This window comes from Sinocyclocheilus anshuiensis, unplaced genomic scaffold (assembly GCF_001515605.1).
Source record: "Sinocyclocheilus anshuiensis isolate Anshui unplaced genomic scaffold, SAMN03320099.WGS_v1.1 scaffold673, whole genome shotgun sequence".
Lineage (NCBI taxonomy): Eukaryota > Metazoa > Chordata > Actinopteri > Cypriniformes > Cyprinidae > Sinocyclocheilus > Sinocyclocheilus anshuiensis.
Window position 1 is genome coordinate 41,638 of NW_015539862.1, and position 6,384 is coordinate 48,021.

At 32.5% G+C, this 6,384-nt stretch overlaps 1 protein-coding gene across 2 annotated transcripts in view; it reads left to right on the forward strand.

The window, feature by feature from the left end:
• The first annotated feature begins 216 nt into the window (after nt 1-216).
• LOC107684936 (guanine nucleotide-binding protein G(I)/G(S)/G(O) subunit gamma-12-like) overlaps nt 217-6,384 on the forward strand; it is a 19,254-nt gene continuing 13,086 nt past the window's right edge. The window contains exon 1 of one of the 2 annotated variants that reach the window (XM_016481323.1): nt 217-431. The gene's annotated coding sequence lies outside the window, so the exon portion shown is untranslated. Of the gene's footprint in view, nt 432-604; nt 640-6,384 lie in introns of those variants that run through there. The other variant, XM_016481324.1, reaches the window with a different exon arrangement.

The window sequence follows — 6,384 nt, forward strand, 5'->3', positions numbered from 1 at the left end:
AACTATAAATAAATAATAATAAAAAATTAAATAATAATAAGAAGGCCGTTATATTGCATACAAATAATCACACAACGAGTCCAAAAGCAGATCAAATTCTAACAGTCCTTATAGCTTTATTATTAGAAGATGCAGAGATGTCTCTCTCCACAGTTCGAAGGCTTCGAAAGGTCGACGGTGACGCCATGTCGTGCGCCGACTGTGATTGGTCAGCGTAGGTGGAAGTGTTACAAACGGTGTCATTCACAAAGTAACAAGAATACATTACAATAGTGATAAAGAATGCAATTAATTTAAAATAGTATTTAGATGATTTTCCAGACAATTTTACACACGGACCTTTTGAAGTTCACGTAAAACCAATTCTGGGGCGTAGTTTCCGTTTCTTCTCTGATTCATCAGGAGATCACACTTCTGAGATTGTTTTAAAGGTAAGAGTGTTCTGTCGACGGCGAATTTTTTAAATTACGGTTTTAATTTATTTTTTATTTCACAAATAACACAAGATGTGGCAACTCTACTGCTTCTTTTTGTGGCCTAGGTACATTTTTATGTCGAAAAGAGAAAGTTGTCGCCTTGTAATCCTGTATAGTTTATATCAAGTTGTGAAGCGGATAACAAACTTTCACGATTCAACAGGTTAGTCAATATGAAATATTAACCTGTAAATCAGTAGGTGGCCTTAAATCTAACTCGTGAACTACAAAGTTAAAGTTAAAGCCTATCATCCACCCTTTGGTATGCGAGGGAAATTCCTGTACTTCTGAATCATTGTTATTAGTTGGCCAAAATGACTCTGGTGGGGTTGTTTTAAGATGAAAATACAATAAACATATACCAGAAATCCTTTTAAGTATTTCTCAGTTTCTGTGAGACTGCCTCAGATCAAACTACAAGTAGAGACAAGACTGAATGATTTAATTTCCTTCTGTAGTTATTGATACCTATGAGATGTGCTGCACATTAAATATGGGCTTGGGCTATGACACGTAGAGTCCAGACTTGCCTTGTATATAATGTTTTAAACCCCTAGTTTTGCCCCTCTGAAGGGGTTTGCATGCATGACTACACTGTTAATGATCTGCACTCATTAGTTTGCATTGAGGAGCCTTTCATTTCTCTTTCATCAAACTCTGTACAAGGGCCGTCCTCCCAAGTATTTGTTTTATGAGCAACAAAACAATCTGATGTTATCGGCGTGGTAGCCACATCCATGTTGTCTTTATGGGTAGGAGAGTGTCTTGAATCTAGTCTGATCTCCTTTGAAAGCTGACACATGGCCCTGAGAATGTCCGTGATCTCCCATACATACAAGTAATTCAGTTTAAATCATATTAGATTTCTGTTTAAATGAATATTTTACCCAAAAGCAGATTCATTTTTCCTCCCTGCCATGTTGCCTGTGTCCAAAATGCTCCAAAATGGACAAAAAGAGGGGAAACATATTATATATTCCAATATATATTATATACATACATATATTCCAATTCTTTGGAGCCATCGAATGTGTTTGTGATGAACAGATCAAAGTTTAATTCATTTTTCACTGTAGTTTTCCAGTCAAAAATAGCTCGTTTTGATGCAATGTGCCATTGACATCCAATTTGAAAGCACCAAGCGTCTTTGGTTCTCACCACACATTATTAATGTCAAAACTTATGTATGTAAAAATCTGAGTTTGGTAGTAACTGATTACATGTAATCTGGATTACATAATCAGATTCCAAAAATTAAGTACTTGTAATTAGATTAAATTACATTTTAAAATACTCTGAATCAGACTACAGTTACTTTTTTATTACATGATTACATATTATTCACACAATGGCAATAAATTATTCATAATTTATTGATTCTCCCTAACTCCTCTTTTCCATCTTTTAAATGTTCTTTTCAAAAATAGCCTACCGTTTACATACATTCAGAAAGTCTTCCAGTTTTGTGGACATTCACACAACGACCAGTCATTAGTCAGGTGGCTATAATTACACAGAAAACTGAGAGGCCACACAGTGTTTGACCACTGGATTTACAAAAATAATTTCAGTTTTCTCAGTATTTCAACATTTCATCAACTACTGATGAACACATTCATTTTTATTTATTTAATTGTGCATTACTATGTCTTTGGAAGACTTTTGTCTTTCAAACACATTAACATGCACAAATGCACATTATTCTTTATTTATTTATCCTACATGTAATGCAGGGATTTACAAACTTTTTTTTGTCAGCCAAACAACTTTCAACTAATATATTTACTTGATGTACCCCTGAGATTTTAAGGCAATAAGTAAATAATTAAGTAAACAGCAGTTAAACAAATAAAATATTTCAATTTTTTAGTAAGTGTTTTATTTTGATGGATGTTATTTTAAAATGATTTATTTTACTTAACATTTTTATGATTTAATTAATTATTAGTTTTTAATTAAACTCTCGAACCCCCTGCAGTTCCTTTATGAACCCCAGTTTGGGAAACGTTGTAATGTTTAATGCACTTTATGTTGTTAATAACAACAAATGGAATATATTTTCTTTTTCTTTGCATTTTTATATCAATATGGTACAAGATTATCCTATTTAAATCAATGTGATAAGCGAGTTAGGTCAAAAGTAATCTAAAAGTAATCAAAAGAATTTGGATTATATTACCTAAAACGTGTAATGTAATGGATTACATTACTAACTGCAATTTTTGTCATGTAATTTGGAATCAGTAACGGACTACAATTTGTAAGTAATCTACCTAGCTCTGGTAAAAATATACTAGATCATAATCAGCATTCTCATCATGGATTCTCTCAGGAATTCTCTTTTGGTAATTGCGCAGACCTGAAATCAAAAAACACTATTGTACAAATATATTGGAAATTCCTATATTAATCTGTGGGGAATCAGCCTTCTGAATTGGGCAGCAAATTCACATCATGAATTGATTAAACATTTCTATTTGATTCAAACTTGATAGACATGGTCACCATGAATGGTTGTTGTATAGAAAAGAGTGAAGTTGTTATTTCATGTCAACTTTAATAATAGAGCAACATGAGTAAATAATTTTCATTTTGAGTGAATTCTTGAGAATAAAAAAAATTACAGACACATAAACTCAATACTTCCCTTTGAGATAGTGGTGGCTTTTAGCGTTGCAGTAACCACAGAACTGTTCAAATTTGTCCTCTGTTATATGTGTCCTATGTATACATATTTATTGAATAATGGCAGCTGTTTGTGCGACATTTTGTACCATAAACCTTTTGTATCATTGCACATGAATCATCAGCATTGGGTTGGATTCTGGCAATACAATTAATTTACACTATATCCAAGACCCAACCAGTCAAAGTTTTTTTTTCTTCTTTTTTTAGACATCCAAAATGACAAAAACAAAAGTTTACTGCTCCCCCAAACCCACCAGCTCTCAAACATTTGGCTGCAATATGACATAGTAGATTTTCCAAACCTGCAAACATTGGTGTTTTCCTCTTACTCAAGGAAATGTAAATGTACTGCTTACTCTGAAAACTATGTGCAGTTTCACCTTAGTTTAGTTTTCTTCTATTTAGTTTTTGGTTATGATGTACAGTGTATTCACTGTTACTATAGACTATAAGACTTTAATAAAATAAAAAGTTTGGTCGGCCTCACAAGTCACTGTTTCATTTAGCCAATGTTCGTAATTGTTGCAATTGTTCATACCCTTTGTCAGTTTGATTGTGAAACTAAATGTTGCACCATTTTGGTTTCCTCAGAAGCCACATTATGATTTGTATTATCGCACCATCATAAATATATGTCACCACCACTCTCACTTAAAGCTAGATACACTGGCAAAGCACTTAAAAAAGTAAAAAAAACTAAAATAAAAATAAACACTAATTCAAAATATTGATTATATATATATATATATATGTATATATGTGTATATATATATATATATATATATATATAATACTAACACTAGCCCATCCACAGGCAATGTGAGTTTGAATAACTCATAAACTGCCTTCTCACTCCTGTGATTTCACAGAAAAATGTCTTTGCCAAGATCAGCCACGTGCAGTCATTTTCATCCTCTGATACCATTAGAAACAGATTTAAAGAGCTGCTGAGAGCATGACTTCAGAACTGCACTAAATGAAAAGACTGTACTTTGGAAGATTAAAGATATGCAATAATAGAATTACAAGATCATGTATCATTTTAGTCAGTGGTTTCCTAGTTCTCATGTCAAATGTTATCCAAGCATCTAAAATTATTTCTTCATGTTTCTCTTTGGTTTTCCTTGACCTGCTGTTAATCATTTTAGTTATACATGTTACTGCAGTAAATATGATATACAGTGCATATGATGGATGAAATGATGGCCATGAGGTTTTTGAGAATTTGTGGACTCCACCTTATGTCTGCCAGCCATTCACCTCTGTCCCAATCTGATGAATGGATTTATTGTATCACCCTTGTCAAAATCGTCATGCGTTTCCACTGTTAGGCATTTATGTCGGCTTCAAATACCATCCATAACAGTTCGAATTAGTCTGTGAATAAGGAGCTGATAATAAAATATGTAGAATGTGCATGAAAGATCTAGACTTGTGCCGGTATTCGGTAATGCGATATATCACGGTAATGAATATGCACGATATTGTTATCGTGGGCACTTCTAAATACCGTGAATAATTATATATGACAAATTATTCAGAATTTTGAATGCATTTTAAAATTGCTGTATGCTGCGTGAAAGACGCGTGCGCACTCTGATGTAAATAAGCGCAGACAAGAAGCACATGGTGGAACATGTGAGAGCCGCTCTGGATGAAAGCGCACTTTCACTCTCTGACAGCAGATGGCGCTAAACTGCAGAAATAATAATAATAATAATAATAATAAATTAATCGCAACATGAAAATTTGATACCGGCATATCCCTAGAAAGATCTTTTTAGTATAAAGCTGTAGTATTGTTTCAGTTGTACTTTTATCATGAATTTTGAGCAAGGCTTATTCCATGCCTCGTTGATGACAACTGTGGCCTGTGGTGTGACATGCTGTACTTCATCTAAAACTATTTTATTTATATTATTTATTGTTATTTTGTAAGTTGTTTTGTTAGTATTATAGTATTGTTATATTATTATTAAGTAGTAACAGTAATTTATTCTCCATTATATTTGTATATTTTTTGTATTTGTATTTATATATTTTTATGTAATGATATATAATTGTATTAAATAATAATAATAATAATGAGAATTATTAGTATTGATTATTAAGTAATTATTTTAACAGTAATTATTAGTTATTTATTAATTATTTATTATTAAAGAATTAACATATATTATATATTATATTTATTAATTATGAATTATTTGTACTGTTAACACTGAAAATTTCAGATTATGTGTCAGCTATAGCTAAGATCAAACTCAAAATGCTAGGATGCCATCTACTGGTAATATGTATCTGGTAGTGATTTTTATGTTGTAATGCTGGCCTGTGACCACAAAGATGTTGTTTTGGCAGCTAAATCCCTGCACTACCATTTATTTCCAAAAGATGGGGTACATGGCTCACACTTGATTCTGTGCTCTTAATTTTGTGGATGAAATCCAATGAGACCATAGTTGAAAAAAAAAAAGTTCCTGCCTTTTGACACAATTTTCCGTTGTAATGTTTGGTAGGGGTCAGACCCATGGTGAGACACAAAATAAACATCCATTAACACTGACAGATGGTCAGAATGATACGTCCCCTTTTTAGCTTGACCAAGACCAGTTGGACAAAGTTTACATTTCCTTGCTGTCTGACATCAACATTAAGAGTGATTAATGCTGAGTAACTCTGAAATACGCTATCTGTTCATTAACTACTGTCAGATACTAATCCAAATTCACCTTAGAAGTCTTTTTTCACTAATCAATAGGGCATGACATTACCATAAATGGAAGTCAACACAACATTATGGTTTTGTTACTCTATAACCTTGTCCCATCCTTTTTGATGTGCTGCTTTATTTGGTAGTGACATCATTTATCTTTATATAGTAGCATAAAAATGTTGTCGCTGCTTTTATTACATTTAAAGAATTTAACGGCAGATTACAGCAATTATATATTTCCCAATTGTTTGTGGGAGTACTGAGAAGGTGCTGACATTGAGGCATGTCTTTCCTGTCTGGGAATCATAAAGAACTTAATGATTCCGGTTCTGATTCCTCTTTATGATTCTGGTTCCTTAATGGTTCCATTAATTAGTACTTTTTTAAGAAATGCAATTCCAATGAGCTTTCAATAATAAGTAAATTTAAAACAATTTGCAAGAGTATTTTTAAAATAACTTTTCACACACACACACACACACACACACACACATATATATATAT